Below are 17,403 nucleotides of genomic sequence, written 5' to 3'. Positions count from 1 at the left end.
GGTCGAGCCGTGCATGATACCTTTGACATCAACTATGGGTCACTAATGTCATGAGCCAAGCGCATATGCAACTTTCAATGAACCTCTTGATGCCAACTTGAGTCACAGGGTATGTCGCACTGTGTATGGCCGCATTTCAATCTGCCTATGATACCAACTTGACACTTCCACGAGAGCATGGCAAGGTACGTGTCGAGCTGAATGAAACTTTGACATCAATAGGTCACTGGGTATCTGCAATTAGGCAATAGCGGCACTCAATGAACCTCTTTGATGCCAACTTGAGTCACTGAGTATGTAGAATGTGTATGTGCCGCTTTCAATCCACCAAGTTGACCACTTCTACGATACGCAGCAGGGTCTGTGTCGAGCGTGAATGAACTTGACATCAACTTGGGTCACTAATCATGAGCAAAAGCGCATATGCCACATTTCAATGAACCTCTTTGATGCCAACTTGAGTCACTGGGTATGTAGCACTGTGTATGTGCCACTTTTCAATGTACCAATTGATACCAACTGACCACTTCCAACGTTATGCGGCAGGGTATGTGTCGAGCGTCTAGAACTTTGACACCTTGGGTGACTTGGTATGTGCAACAGCTCATATGCCGCACTTCAGTGAACCTCTCTGATGCCAACTTGAGTCACTGGGTATGTGGCACTGCGTATGTGCAGCTTTTCAATGTACCTATTGATACCAATTGATCGCTTCGAACGATATGCAGCGGCGTATGTGTCGAACCTGGATGAACTTTGGCATCAGCTTGGGTCACTGGGCATGAGCAACGGCGCATATGCCGGACTTCAATGAGCCTCTTTTGATGCTATCTTGTGTCACTGGGTATGTGGCACGGCGTATGTTCCGCTTTTCAATCTACCTATTGATACCAACTTGACCACTCCAACAGATGCAGCAGGGTACGTGTCGAACCTGAATCAACTTTGACATCAACTTGGGTCACTGCGTATGTGCAACAGCGAATATGCCCACTTCAATGAACCTCTTTGATGCCAACTTGAGTCACTGGGTATGTGGCACTGCGTATGTGCCGCTTTTCAATGTACCTTTTCATACCAACTTGACCACTTCCAACGAGATGCAGCAGGGTATGTGTCAAACATGAGTGAACTTTGACATCAACTTGGGTCTCTGGGTATGTGGAACAGCGCATACGCCGCACTTCAAGGAACCTCGCTGACGCCAACTGGAGTCGCTGGGTATGCGGCCCTTCGTATGTGCCGCTTTTCATTGTACCTATTGTTACCAACTGACCACTTCCAACGATATGCAACAGGGTATGTGTCGTGCATGAATGAACTTTGACATCAACTTGGGTCACTGGGCATGAGCAACAGCGCATATGCCGTACTTCAATGAGCCTCTTGATGCCATCTTGAGTCACTGGGTATGTGGCACTGCGTATGTGCCGCTTTTCACTGTACCTTTTCATACCAACTTGACGACTTCCAACGAGATGCAGCAAGGTACGGTCGAGCATGAATGAACTTTGACATCAACTTGTGTCACTGGGTATGTGCAACAGCTCATATGCCGCACTTCAGTGAACCTCTTTGATGCCAACTTGAGTCACTGGGTATGTGGAACTGCGTATGTGCAGCTTTTCAATGTACCTATTGATACCAATTGACCGCTTCCAACGATATGCAGCGGGGTATGTGTCGAAGCTGGATGAACTTTGACATCATCTTGGGTCACTGGGCGCATATTCCGGCCTTCAATGAGCCTCTTTGATGCCATCTTGTGTCACTGGGTATGTAGCACGGCGTATGTGCGCTTTTCAATCTACCTATTGATACCAACTTGACTACTTCCAACGAGATTCAGCAGGGTATGTGTCGAACCTGAAGCAACTTTCGACATCACTTGGGTCCTAGACTGGGCATGGACAACAGCGCATATGCCGCACTTCAATGAGCCGCTTTGATAGCCATCTTGAGTCACTGGGTATGTGGGCACTGCGTAGGTGGCCGCTTTTTAATGTACCACATTGATACCAACTTGACCATCTTCCAATGATATGCGCAGGGTATGTGTCGTGCGTGAATGAACTTTGACACTTTGGGTCACTGGGTATGTGCAACAGCGCATATGTCCACTTCAATGAACCTCGTCTACGCCAGCTTGGGTCACTGGGTATGTGGTACTGCGTATGTGCAGCTTTTCAATGTACCTATTGATACCAATTGACCGCTTCCAACGATATGCAGCGGGGTATGTGTCGAACCTGAATCAACTTTGACATCAACTTGGGTCACTGGACGTGAGCAACAGTGCATATGCCGCACTTCAATGAACCTCTTTGATGTCACTGGGTATGTAGCACTATGTATGTGCCGGTTTTCAATGTACCTATTGATACCAACTTGACCACTGTCTGTGGCGTGAATCAACTTTGACAACTTGGGTAACATGGTATGAGCAACAGCACATAGGCCGCACTTCAATGAGCCTCTTTGATGCCAGCTTGAGTCACTGGGTATGTAGGACTGTGTATGTGCTGCTTTTAAATCTACCTATGATACCAACTTGACGACTTCCAAACGATTTGCAGCAGGGCATGTGTCGAGCATGAATGAACTTTGACATCAACTAGAGTCACTGGGTATCTGCAATAGCGCATATGCGGCACTTCGATGTACCTCTTTGATGCCAACTTGAGTCACTGGGTATGTAGAACTGTGTATGTGCCGCTTTTCAATCCACCTAATGATACCAACTTGACCACTTTCTACGATACGCATCAGGGTCTGTGTCGAGCGTGAATGAACTTTGACATCAACTTGCGTCACTGGCATAAGCAACAGCGCATATGCCGTACTTCAATGAGCCTCTTTGATGCCATCGTGAGTCACTGGGTATGTGGCACTGCGTATGTGCCGCTTTTCAATGTACCTTTTCATACCAATTTGACCACTCCTAACGAGATGCAGCAGGGTATGTGTCAAACATGAATGAACTTTGACATCAACTTGGGTCTCTGGGTATGTGGAACAGCGCATATGCCGCACTTCGATGAACCTCTTTGATGCCAACTTGAGTCACTGAGTATGTAGAACTGTGTATGTGCCGCTTTCAATCCACCTATTGTTACCAAGTTGACCACTTTCTACGATACGCAGCAGGGTCTGTGTCGAGCGTGAATGAACTTTGACATCAACTTGGGTCACTAATCATGAGCAACAGCGCATATGCCACATTTCAATGAACCTCTTTGATGCCAACTTGAGTCACTGGGTATGTAGCACTGTGTATGTGCCACTTTTCAATGTACCAATTGACACCAACTTGACCACTTCCAACGTTATGCGGCAGGGTATGTGTCGAGCGTCTATGAACTTTGACACCTTGGGTGACTTGGTATGTGCAACAGCTCATATGCCGCACTTCAGTGAACCTCTTTGATGCCAACTTGAGTCACTGGGTATGTGGCACTGCGTATGTGCAGCTTTTCAATGTACCTATTGATACCAATTGATCGCTTCGAACGATATGCAGCGGCGTATGTGTCGAACCTGGATGAACTTTGGCATCAGCTTGGGTCACTGGGCATGAGCAACGGCGCATATGCCGGACTTCAATGAGCCTCTTTGATGCTATCTTGTGTCACTGGGTATGTGGCACGGCGTATGTGCCGCTTTTCAATCTACCTATTGATACCAACTTGACCACTTCCAACAAGATGCAGCAGGGTACGTGTCGAACCTGAATCAACTTTGACATCAACTTGGGTCACTGCGTATGTGCAACAGCGAATATGCCACACTTCAATGAACCTCTTTGATGCCAACTTGAGTCACTGGGTATGTGGCACTGCGTATGTGCCGCTTTTCAATGTACCTTTTCATACCAACTTGACCACTTCCAACGAGATGCAGCAGGGTATGTGTCAAACATGAGTGAACTTTGACATCAACTTGGGTCTCTGGGTATGTGGAACAGCGCATACGCCGCACTTCAAGGAACCTCGCTGACGCCAACTGGAGTCGCTGGGTATGCGGCCCTTCGTATGTGCCGCTTTTCATTGTACCTATTGTTACCAACTTGACCACTTCCAACGATATGCAACAGGGTATGTGTCGTGCATGAATGAACTTTGACATCAACTTGGGTCACTGGGCATGAGCAACAGCGCATATGCCGTACTTCAATGAGCCTCTTTGATGCCATCTTGAGTCACTGGGTATGTGGCACTGCGTATGTGCCGCTTTTCACTGTACCTTTTCATACCAACTTGACCACTTCCAACGAGATGCAGCAAGGTACGTGTCGAGCATGAATGAACTTTGACATCAACTTGTGTCACTGGGTATGTGCAACAGCTCATATGCCGCACTTCAGTGAACCTCTTTGATGCCAACTTGAGTCACTGGGTATGTGGAACTGCGTATGTGCAGCTTTTCAATGTACCTATTGATACCAATTGACCGCTTCCAACGATATGCAGCGGGGTATGTGTCGAAGCTGGATGAACTTTGACATCATCTTGGGTCACTGGGCGCATATTCCGGCCTTCAATGAGCCTCTTTGATGCCATCTTGTGTCACTGGGTATGTAGCACGGCGTATGTGCCGCTTTTCAATCTACCTATTGATACCAACTTGACTACTTCCAACGAGATTCAGCAGGGTATGTGTCGAACCTGAAGCAACTTTGACATCAACTTGGGTCACTGGGCATGAGCAACAGCGCATATGCCGCACTTCAATGAGCCTCTTTGATGCCATCTTGAGTCACTGGGTATGTGGCACTGCGTATGTGCCGCTTTTTAATGTACCAATTGATACCAACTTGACCATTTCCAATGATATGCGGCAGGGTATGTGTCGTGCGTGAATGAACTTTGACACTTTGGGTCACTGGGTATGTGCAACAGCGCATATGTCACATTTCAATGAACCTCGTCTACGCCAGCTTGGGTCACTGGGTATGTGGTACTGCGTATGTGCAGCTTTTCAATGTACCTATTGATACCAATTGACCGCTTCCAACGATATGCAGCGGGGTATGTGTCGAACCTGAATCAACTTTGACATCAACTTGGGTCACTGGACGTGAGCAACAGTGCATATGCCGCACTTCAATGAACCTCTTTGATGTCACTGGGTATGTAGCACTATGTATGTGCCGGTTTTCAATGTACCTATTGATACCAACTTGACCACTGTCTGTGGCGTGAATCAACTTTGACAACTTGGGTAACATGGTATGAGCAACAGCACATAGGCCGCACTTCAATGAGCCTCTTTGATGCCAGCTTGAGTCACTGGGTATGTAGGACTGTGTATGTGCTGCTTTTAAATCTACCTATTGATACCAACTTGACGACTTCCAACGATTTGCAGCAGGGCATGTGTCGAGCATGAATGAACTTTGACATCAACTAGAGTCACTGGGTATCTGCAATAGCGCATATGCGGCACTTCGATGTACCTCTTTGATGCCAACTTGAGTCACTGGGTATGTAGAACTGTGTATGTGCCGCTTTTCAATCCACCTAATGATACCAACTTGACCACTTTCTACGATACGCATCAGAGTCTGTGTCGAGCGTGAATGAACTTTGACATCAACTTGCGTCACTGGGCATAAGCAACAGCGCATATGCCGTACTTCAATGAGCCTCTTTGATGCCATCGTGAGTCACTGGGTATGTGGCACTGCGTATGTGCCGCTTTTCAATGTACCTTTTCATACCAATTTGACCACTCCTAACGAGATGCAGCAGGGTATGTGTCAAACATGAATGAACTTTGACATCAACTTGGGTCTCTGGGTATGTGGAACAGCGCATATGCCGCACTTCAAGGAACCTCGCTGACGCCAACTGGAGTCACTGGGTATGCGGCCCTACGTATGTGCCGCTTTTCATTGTACCTATTGTTACCAACTTGACCACTTCCAACGAGATGCAGCAATGTACGTGTCGAGCATGAATGAACTTTGACATCAACTCTGGTCACTGGGTATGTGCAACAGCTCATATGCCGCACTTCAGTGAACATCTTTGATGCCAACTTGAGTCAATGGGTATGTAGCACTGTGTATGTGCCGCTTTTCAATCTACCTATTGATACCAACTTGACGAGTCCAACGATATGCAGCAGGGTATGTGTCGAGCACGAATGAACTTTGACGTCAAGATGGGTCACTGGTTATCTGCAATTGCGCATATGCCGCACTTCAATGAACCTCTTTGATGCCAACGTGAGTCACTGGGTATGTAGAACTGTTTATGTGCCGCATTTCAATGTACCAATTGATACCAACTTGACCACTTCCAACGATATGCGGCAGGGTATGTGTCGAGCGTGTATGAACTTTGACACCTTGGGTGACTTGGTATGTGCAACAGCTCATATGCCACACTTCAGTGAACCTTGCTGATGCCAACCTAGGTCACTGGGTATGTGGTACTGCGTATGTTCAGCTTTTCAATGTACCTATTGATACTAATTGACCGCTTCCAACGATATGCAGCGGAGTATGTGTCGAACCTGAATCAACTTTGACATCAACTTGGGTCTCTGGGTATGTGAAACAGTGCATATGCCGTACTTCAATGAACCTCTTTGATGCCAACTTGAGTCACTGGGTATGTAGCACTGTGTATGTGCCACTTTTCAATGTACAGATTGATACTAACTTGACCACTTCCTACGATAGGCGGCAGGGTATGTTTCGAGCGTGTATGAACTTTGACACCTTGGGTGACTTGGTATGTGCAACAACTCATATGCCGCCCTTCAGTGAACCTCGCTGATGCCAACCTAGGTCACTGGGTATGTGGTACTGCATATGTGCAGCTTTTCAATGTACCTATTGATACTAATTAACCGCTTCCAACGATATGCAGCGGGGTATGTGTCGAACCTGAATCAACTTTGACATCAACTTGGGTCACTGGGTATGTGCAACAGCGCATATGCCGCACTTCAGTGAACCTCGCTGATGCCAACCTAGGTCACTGGGTATGTAGCACTATGTATGTGCCGATTTTCAATGTACCTATTGATACCAACTTGACCACTTTCTACGATACGCAGCAGGGTACGTCTGTGTCGAGCGTGAATGAACTTTGACATCAACTTAGGTCACTAATCATGAGCAACAGCGCATATGCCACATTTCAATGAACCTCTTTGATGCCAACTTGAGTCACAGGGTATGCAGCACTGTGTATGTGCCGCATTTCAATCTACCTGTTGATACCAACTTGACCACTTCCAACGAGATGCAGCAAGGTACGTGTCGAGCATGAATGAACTTTGACATCAACTTGTGTCACTGGGTATGTGCAACAGCGCATATGCCGCACTTCAATGAACCTCTTTGATGCCAACTTGAGTCACTGGGTATGTAGCACTGTGTATGTGCCACTTTTCAATGTACCAATTGATACCAACTTGACCACTTCCAACGTTATGTGGCAGGGTATGTGTCGAGCGTCTATGAACTTTGACACCTTGGGTGACTTGGTATGTGCAACAGCTCATATGCCGCACTTCAGTGAACCTCTTTGATGCCATCTTGTGTCACTGGGTATGTGGCACGGCGTATGTGCCGCTTTTCAATCTACCTATTGATACCAACTTGACTACTTCCAACGAGATGCAGCAGGGTACGTGTCGAACCTGAAGCAACTTTGACATCAACTTGGGTCACTGGGCATGAGCAACAGCGCATATGCCGCACTTCAATGAGCCTCTTTGATGCCATCTTGAGTCACTGGGTATGTGGCACTGCGTATGTGCCGCTTTTTAATGTACCAATTGATACCAACTTGACCATTTCCAATGATATGCGGCAGGGTATGTGTCGTGCGTGAATGAACTTTGACACTTTGGGTCACTGGGTATGTGCAACAGCGCATATGTCACACTTCAATGAACCTCGTGGACGCCAGCTTGGGTCACTGGGTATGTGGTACTGCGTATGTGCAGGTTTTCAATGTACCTATTGATACCAATTGACCGCTTCCAACGATATGCAGCGGGGTATGTGTCGAACCTGAATCAACTTTGACATCAACTTGGGTCACTGGACGTGAGCAACAGTGCATATGCCGCACTTCAATGAACCTCTTTGATGTCACTGGGTATGTAGCACCGTGTATGTGCCGCTTTTAAATCTACCTATTGATACCAATTTGACGACTTCCAACGATATGCAACAGGGTATGTGTCGAGCATGAATGAACTTTGACATCAACTAGGCTCACTGGGTATCTGCAATAGCGCATATGCGGCACCTAAATGAGCCTCTTTGATGCCAACTTGAGTCACTGGGTATGTAGCACTATGTATGTGCCGGTTTTCAATGTACCTATTGATACCAACTTGAGCGCTGTCTACGATACACAGCAGGGTCTGTGTCGAGCGTGAATGAACTTTGACATCAACTTGGGTCACTGGGCATGAGCAACAGCGCATATACCGTACTTCAATGAGCTTCTTTGATGCCATCGTGAGTCACTGGGTATGTGGCACTGCGTATGTGCCGCTTTTCAATCTACCTTTTCATACCAATTTGACCACTTCCAACGAGATGCAGCAGGGTATGTGTCAAACATGAATGAACTTTGACATCAACTTGGGTCTCTGGGTATGTGGAACAGCGCATACGCCGCACTTCAAGGAACCTCGCTGACGCCAACTGGAGTCACTGGGTATGCGGCCCTACGTATGTGCCGCTTTTAATTGTACCTATTGTTACCAACTTGACCACTTCCAACGTTATGCAACAGGGTATGTGTCGTGCATGAATGAACTTTGACATCAACTTGGGTCACTGCGTATCTGCAATAGCGCATATGCGGCACCTCCATGAACCTCTTTGATGCCAACTAGAGTCACTGGGTATGTGGTACTGCGTATGTGCAGCTTTTCAATGTGCCTATTGATACGAATTGACCGCTTCCAACGGTATGCAGCAGGGTATGTGTCGAGTGTGAATCAACTTTGACAACTTGGGTCACATGGTATGAGCAACAGCACATAGGCCGCAGTTCAATGAGCCTCTTTGATGCCAGCTTGAGTCACTGGGTATGTATGACTGTGTATGTGCCGCTTTTAAATCTACCTATTGATTACAACTTGACGACTTCCAACGATATGCAGCAGGGCATGTGTCGAGCATGAATGAACTTTGACATCAACTAGAGTCACTGGGTATCTGCAATAGCGCATATGCGGCACTTCGATGATCCTCTTTGATGCCAACTAGAGTGACTGGGTATGTAGGACTATGTATGTGGCGATTTTCAATGTACCTATTGATACCAACTTGACCACTTTCTACGATACGCAGCAGGGTCTGTCTCGAGCGTGAATGAACTTTGACATCAACTTGGGTCACTAATCATGAGCAACAGCGCATATGCCACATTTCAATGAACCTCTTTGATGCCAACTTGAGTCACTGGGTATGTAGCACTGTGTATGTGCCACTTTTCAATGTACCAATTGATACCAACTTGACCACTTCCAACGTTATGCGGCAGGGTATGTGTCGAGCGTCTATGAACTTTGACACCTTGGGTGACTTGGTATGTGCAACAGCTCATATGCCGCACTTCAGTGAACCTCTTTGATGCCAACTTGAGTCACTGGGTATGTGGTACTGCGTATGTGGATCTTTTCAATGTACCTATTGATACCAATTGACCGCTTTCAACGATATGCAGCGGGGTATGTGTCGAACCTGGATGAACTTTGACATCAGCTTGGGTCACTGGGCATGAGCAACGGTGCATATGCCGGACTTCAATGAGCCTCTTTGATGCCATCTTGTGTCACTTGGTATGTGGCACGGCGTATGTGCCGCTTTTCAATCTACCTATTGATACCAACTTGACCACTTCCAACAAGATGCAGCAGGGTACGTGTCGAACCTGAATCAACTTTGACATCAACTTGGGTCACTGGGTATGTGCAACAGCGAATATGCCGCACTTCAATGAACCTCTTTGATGCCAACTTGAGTCACTGGGTATGTGGCACTGCGTATGTGCAGCTTTTCAATGTACCTATTGATACCAATTGATCGCTTCCAACGATATGCAGCGGCGTATGTGTCGAACCTGGATGAACTTTGGCATCAGCTTGGGTCACTGGGCATGAGCAACGGCGCATATGCCGGACTTCAATGAGCCTCTTTGATGCTATCTTGTGTCACTGGGTATGTGGCACGGCGTATGTGCCGCTTTTCAATCTACCTATTGATACCAACTTGACCACTTCCAACAAGATGCAGCAGGGTACGTGTCGAACCTGAATCAACTTTGACATCAACTTGGGTCACTGCGTATGTGCAACAGCGAATATGCCACACTTCAATGAACCTCTTTGATGCCAACTTGAGTCACTGGGTATGTGGCACTGCGTATGTGCCGCTTTTCAATGTACCTTTTCATACCAACTTGACCACTTCCAACGAGATGCAGCAGAGTATGTGTCAAACATGAGTGAACTTTGACATCAACTTGGGTCTCTGGGTATGTGGAACAGCGCATACGCCGCACTTCAAGGAACGTCGCTGACGCCAACTGGAGTCGCTGGGTATGCGGCCCTACGTATGTGCCGCTTTTCATTGTACCTATTGTTACCAACTTGACCACTTCCAACGATATGCAACAGGGTATGTGTCGTGCATGAATGAACTTTGACATCAACTTGGGTCACTGGGTATCTGCAATAGCGCATATGCGGCAACTCAATGAACCTCTTTGATGCCAACTAGAGTCACTGGGTATGTAGCACTATGTATGTGCCGCTTCCCGCAGGGGCGTCGGCGAAAGCAGGCGTTTGGTGTGTTGCGACACCACGGACCCGAGCACATGGGGGTTGGACCCTCCCACGTTTATCCGTGCGTGGCTTAGCCGTGTCCGGGGAAAAGGGGATCCTGGGGTTTGAGCCGAAGCCGGGTGTTTGGACCTTTAAGGCCCCTCGGCGGAGGCAACACACCCCTTTGGCCTCTGCTTCACGTAGACGGCACCCCCGGACTGACCCGCCCGGGGGAAACCGGTAGTCGTCTTTTCCTATCTCTCTCTACCATCATCTTCGTCTTTCCCTTCCACTTTTAATCTGTCCTGTCCTCTCATCTTTTCCATTCACTTCGAGTTTTCCTGGCGGCAAGGGTTAACCTGGTGTGGCTGTCCTACCTTGGGTATACCATATTGGGTTATAGCAACGGCATACTGCTGGCGCTGTGCAGACTTGTCTTATGTTCTGCCACGTCCCCTTGTTGGGCTCCGCGGTGGGTGGCAGACGCCGTTGCCGAACATGTAGTTTCTTTCCATGGGATCCCCGAACCCTTTCTCAACTGATCGTGCCTCGAAAAGGGTACGCACCGATGCAACATCACTATTCTTGCCCAAAAACAGCGAACGTTTCCCGAAATTCCACGTCCTCCACTGCGAACAATCATCTACAAAAGCTAGAACAATTTCACCATTTCTTGTGGCCAAGTGCCTAAGAGAAACCATTGGAACTGGTTATAAGGTAACAAAGATGGCAAGTGGAGATTTGCTCCTGGAACTAAAAGACAAGGAACAATACAACAGACTAGCACACCTCGTAGCCTTTGGTAATATCCCTGTTTCTGTGAGCGCGCATCGAACTATGAACACAGTCAAAGGCGTAGTATCAGATGAAGACTTAATGACATTGAATGAAGAAGAACTCCTGGATGGATGGAAGGACCAAGGCGTAATCCACGTGCAGCGCATCACAATCAGAAGGAATAACAACGAAATCCCAACAAAGCATTTAATACTCACTTTCAGTTCAACCACATTACCCGAGACACTTGAAACCGGCTATGTAAAACTTCATGTTCGACCTTATATCCCAAACCCGCGACGTTGCTTCAAATGCCAAAGATTTGGTCACGCATCCCAAAGCTGCCGAGGGCAGCTTATGTGCGCAAAGTGCGGCACAACTGGTCACTCTTCTGACGATTGCAATAATGACGAGGTACATTGTGCGAACTGCGACGGCAGTCACCCGGCATACTCCAGAGCTTGTCCAGCCTGGAAGAAAGAAAAAGAAATAATTACTGTAAAAGTGAAGGAGAATATCACATTCCGCGAAGCACGTCAACGTATCTCCTCGTTGTTCTTGCTTAAAACATCTTTCGCCGAAGTGGTGCAACGGGGGGCGGCACCACAACGGCCTCTGGCGGTAGCCCGGACCACGCCTAGCGTGCCGAGGCTAACGCCACCCGCCCCTAAGGTGGGAGCAGCCAACGCTGCCCTGCCATCTCTCAAAATGTCCACACCAGTGGCCTCTACAAGCTCCGGCAGCAGCCAGGGCACCGCAGAGGCCACAGGGGTCCTTTCGACCTCCGGCCCGGTGGGGACAAAGACTTCGTCGCTCGAGGTGAAGTCTACGCGACGCACACATCGCTCTCTGGAGCGGGTGTCCAGTGCCTCGCAAGAGGCTATGGACACCAGTCCAAGCCAAACGGCGCAGGTAGCGTCGAAGGAGCGGCGAGGTTCTCTCGACCGCTCCAAAAAAGACAAAACACCAATTACAGGGCCTGACAAAGGCCTTGTAAAGTAAAGTCACTCTCCTCCCTTTTGAGACACACAGCGCCTTTTATTTTCCTCCAACATGAACACAATAATGCAGTGGAATGTTAGAGGACTAATCCACAACCTAGACGACATCCAAGAACTTATCAATAAATTTAATCCAAAGGTGCTGTGTGTTCAAGAAACACACCTAAACTCCAGAAACACCAACTTCCTACGTCAGAATATTGTTTTCCGAAGAGATCGCGAGGATTCTGCCGCATCATCTGGTGGTGTGGCCATCATACTCGACAGAAGTGTAGCCTGTCAGCAACTTCCACTCAAAATGGCACTAGAGGCGGTAGCCGTTCGTGCTGTACTTCTGGGTAAGCTCATAACCATTTGCTCGCTCTACATACCCCCACACCATTCTTTACACAAGCATGAATTTCAGTCATTTATAGATGAATTACCAGAACCCTACCTCGTTCTTGGCGATTTCAGTGCACACAGCAGCTTGTGGGGCGACACACGTATCGATGCGCGAGGACGCCTAATTGAACAATTTCTTTTCTCCTCTGGTGCGTGTCTCCTGAATAAGAAGGAACCCACCTACTACAATCTCGCAAACAAAACTTTTTCTTCCATTGATCTCAGTATAGTTTCCCCGTCTATATTTGCTGAACTTAAATGGGAAGTTATAAAAAATCCTCACGGGAGTGACCACTTCCCGATACTGCTGAGATCACCACTACAAAACGAACCTCTACCACAGGCACCCCGCTGGAAGTTGGATATGGCAGATTGGGAGAAATTCAAAAGTCTTACAAGTGGTATCTCGTGGCCTGACATATCTTTGCTGGGAATTGATGCTGCGGTTGAGTATCTTGCATCTTTCATAATCAATGCCGCTACTGAATGTATACCAGAAATTAATGGTGCGACCTGCAAACGCCGTCCCATGGTGGAACGAGGAATGTCGGAACGCTCGTAGGAAACAGAACAAAGCGTGGGGGTTGCTACGCGACTCCCCAACTGCGGAAAATCTCGTTAATTTTAAGAAAATTAAATCGGAGGGCAGAAGAACGCGCCGACACGCCAGGAGAGAAAGTTGGAAAAAGTTTTTATCAGACATAAACTCATATACAGACGAGGGCAGAGTCTGGAAGAAAGTTAATAAGATAAAAGGGCTACAAACCTATTCACTACCGTTGGTAAACACACAAGGCCACAGTCTGGAAGACCAAGCTAACTGCCTGGGAGCACATTTTGAACATGTGGCCAGCTCATCTCATTATTCCCAAACATTTAAAAGGCACAAAGCTACAATAGAAAAACAGAAACTAAAAAGAAAAGGTACGGGAAACGAGGCATACAACCAGCCATTCTGCATTGCTGAGCTGTATGCATCACTTAGTTGTTGCAATAAGTCTGCGCCAGGCTCTGACCGCATAGCTTATCAAATGCTGAAACACCTTCCTCATGAAACAAAGAAAACTCTCCTCTCCCTATACAATGCTATATGGACCTCCGGCAAGATCCCCTCTGCCTGGAAAGAGGCCATTGTCGTTCCTATACTGAAGCAGGGCAAGGACCCATCGTCTGCTTCGAGTTACCGCCCTATAGCACTAACAAGCTGCCTCTGCAAACTGTTCGAAAAAATGATTAACCGCCGACTAATACATTTTCTCGAATCAAACAAATTGCTTGACCCGTACCAATGCGGGTTTCGAGAAGGTCGATCCACCGCCGACCATTTGATACGTATTGAGACGCAAATTCGTGAAGCTTTCATCCATAAACAGTTCTTTCTCTCTGTATTCCTTGATATAGAAAAAGCCTACGATACCACGTGGCGGTTTGGAATACTTAGAGACCTCTCGCACGTTGGTATACGTGGTAACATGTTAAATGTCATAGAAAGTTATTTATCTAATCGCACTTTCCGTGTTCGTGTGGGAAATGCTGTATCAAGACCTTTTGTGCAGGAAACTGGAGTGCCACAGGGTGGGGTGCTCAGTTGCACTCTCTTTATCGTAAAAATGAGTTCTTTGCGTCTGTATATCCCAAGAAACATGTTTTATTCTGCATACGTCGATGATGTACAGATAGGTTTCGCCTCGTGCAATCTCGCAGTCTGTGAGCGGCAGATTCAGCTTGGTCTGAACAAGGTGTCTAAGTGGGCAGACGAGAATGGATTTAGCCTTAACCCACAAAAGACCACCTGCGTCCTGTTCTCCAGAAAGAGGGGTCTGCACCCCGATCCTGACATTGAGTTGCAGGGAGAACGCGTGCACGTAAAAACAGAACATAAATTTTTAGGTATGTTTCTAGATACGAAGCTTACATTTGTGGCACACATACGGTATCTAAGAAACAAGTGTATGAAAACAATGAATATTCTAAAAGTGTTGTCACGCACCGCTTGGGGTAGTGACACACAGTGTCTTTTAAATTTATACAAGAGCCTCATACTTACAAGATTAGATTACGGCGCCATAGTGTACCATTCCGCTACGCCAAGCGCCCTAAGGATGCTGGATCCTGTACACCATCTAGGCATCCGCCTAGCCACTGGTGCCTTCAGGACAAGTCCTGTGGCAAGCCTGTATGTAGAGGCGGACATGTGGTCGCTTGATATGCAACGTTCATCCTTAAGCCTCACCTATTTCCTGAAAGTAAATTCAAACCCGGAACATCCGTCCTTCTCAACCGTAAATGATATGACCAGTTCCACACTCTTTAATAACCGGCCGACAGCAAGAGAACCCTTTTCACTACGTGTAAGAAAAATTAGTGAAGAAATGGACATCCCACTACTTGAAAATACTCTGATGGCCCCAGCAAAGCCAGTGCCACCGTGGCAGTGGCAACTCATAGAGTGTGATACTTCGTTTGTAGAGGTCACAAAAGATGCTCCAGAGGCACATATCCGGATGCATTTTCTGGAAATCCAGTTCAAGTACTCGTCCTGCACTCAGTTTTACACCGACGCTTCCAAGTCACATGCAGGGGTATCTTATGCAGTAGTCGGCCCATCGTTCTCCGAGTCCGATGTACTGCACCCGGAAACAAGCATTTTTACGGCTGAGGCCTATGCACTTTTATCGGCTGTGAAGAGTATAGGCAAATCGAAACTCAAAAGCTCAATAATATTTACAGACTCCCTAAGCGTCGTAAAAGCCATCATGACTCTACATAGACACACAAACCCTGTACTTATTGAACTGTATTCTGCTCTGTGCAAGGCATACATGTCTAACCAGCATATTATTATATGCTGGGTGCCTGGCCATAGAGGCATCGAGGGGAATGTTCTGGCTGATCAAATGGCCACATCAACTACATCGCGAGCCCTTAACCCTACCGCTTCTATCCCTGCCAGCGATCTCAAGCCCTACTTGAGAAAGAAACTTCGAAGCCACTGGCAGCGCTTGTGGGATGCCGAAGCGAACAATAAGCTCCACTTAGTTAAGCCACAAATAGGTCCCTGGCATCCCGTTACGAAAATACGAAGAACAAATGTCCTATTCTCTCGTCTGAGAATAGGACATACATACGGCACCCACAATTTCCTTCTAACTGGAAATGACCCGCCAACCTGTGGTAGATGTGGAGAGAGACTTACCGTGCTCCACGTCCTCGTGGAGTGCAGGGAAGCCGAAACAGAGAGAAAAAGGCACTTTCCCCTAGCGTACCGGTACTGTCTTCCACTCCATCCCGCTATGTTTCTGGGCGACAAACCTCTCTTTAGCACTAAAGCTGTCCTGGATTTTCTGAGCGATGTAATATTGCATGTTATTTGCCCAATAGTTTCGTAGCGCATCCTCTCTCCAGAGGATGTCGCCGCGATAGTAGTTTTGCATAGCACGCGCCTCCAGGCCCTTGCGTTTCAAAGGGTCTGTCAAGGCAGCAGTGCTGTTTGAAAAGTTTATCAGTGATAAATTTTCGTTTATCTTCATTATCTTGCAATTTGTTCTTTCGTGTTCATAGTGCACCTCATCAGCCATTGCCATAATTTTATTACATATATATTTTACGCATTTTACAGCGATTGTTTTTAGGCCCTTTTACAGCCACGACACATCTACCTTTCGTAATTCATTGCTCCATTGTCAACTCATGAACACACTGGCCTGGCGCTCTTTGGCCATACCTGGCCCTTGCGCCATTAAGCACCATACATCATCATGTATGTGCCGCTTTTCAATGTACATACCAACTTGACTACTTTCTACGATACGCAGCAGGGTCTGTGTCGAGCGTGAATGAACTTTGACATCAACTTGGGTCACTGGGCATGAGCAACAGCGCATATGCCGTACTTCAATGAGCCTCTTTGATGCCATCTTGAGTCACTGGGTATGTGGCACTGCGTATGTGCCGCTTTTCAATGTACCTTTTCATACCAACTTGACCACTTCCAACGAGATGCAGCAAGGTACACTTCAATGAACCTCTTTGATGCCAACTTGAGTCACTGGGTATGTGGCACTGCGTATGTGCCGCTTTTCAATGAGCAACAGCGCATATGCCGTACTTCAATGAGCCTCTTTGATGCCATCTTGAGTCACTGGGTATGTGGCACTGCGTATGTGCCGCTTTTCAATGTACCTTTTCATACCAACTTGACCACTTCCAACGATATGCAACAGGGTATCTTTCTCGTTGCGAAATGTTTGACCGAGACCATAGGACCAGGTTACAAGGCTACAAAGTTGGCAAGTGGAGATCTCCTGCTGGAACTCCGCGACAAAAAACAACATGACAAGTTACATACCCTAGTGTCTTTTGGCGAAATACCAATAACAGTGACCCCGCACCGCACGATGAACACCACTCGTGGTGTCGTCTCAGATGACGATCT

Source organism: Dermacentor silvarum, chromosome 5 (genome assembly GCF_013339745.2).
Source record: "Dermacentor silvarum isolate Dsil-2018 chromosome 5, BIME_Dsil_1.4, whole genome shotgun sequence".
Taxonomy (NCBI): domain Eukaryota; kingdom Metazoa; phylum Arthropoda; class Arachnida; order Ixodida; family Ixodidae; genus Dermacentor; species Dermacentor silvarum.
Note: the sequence above shows the minus strand (reverse complement) of the source record.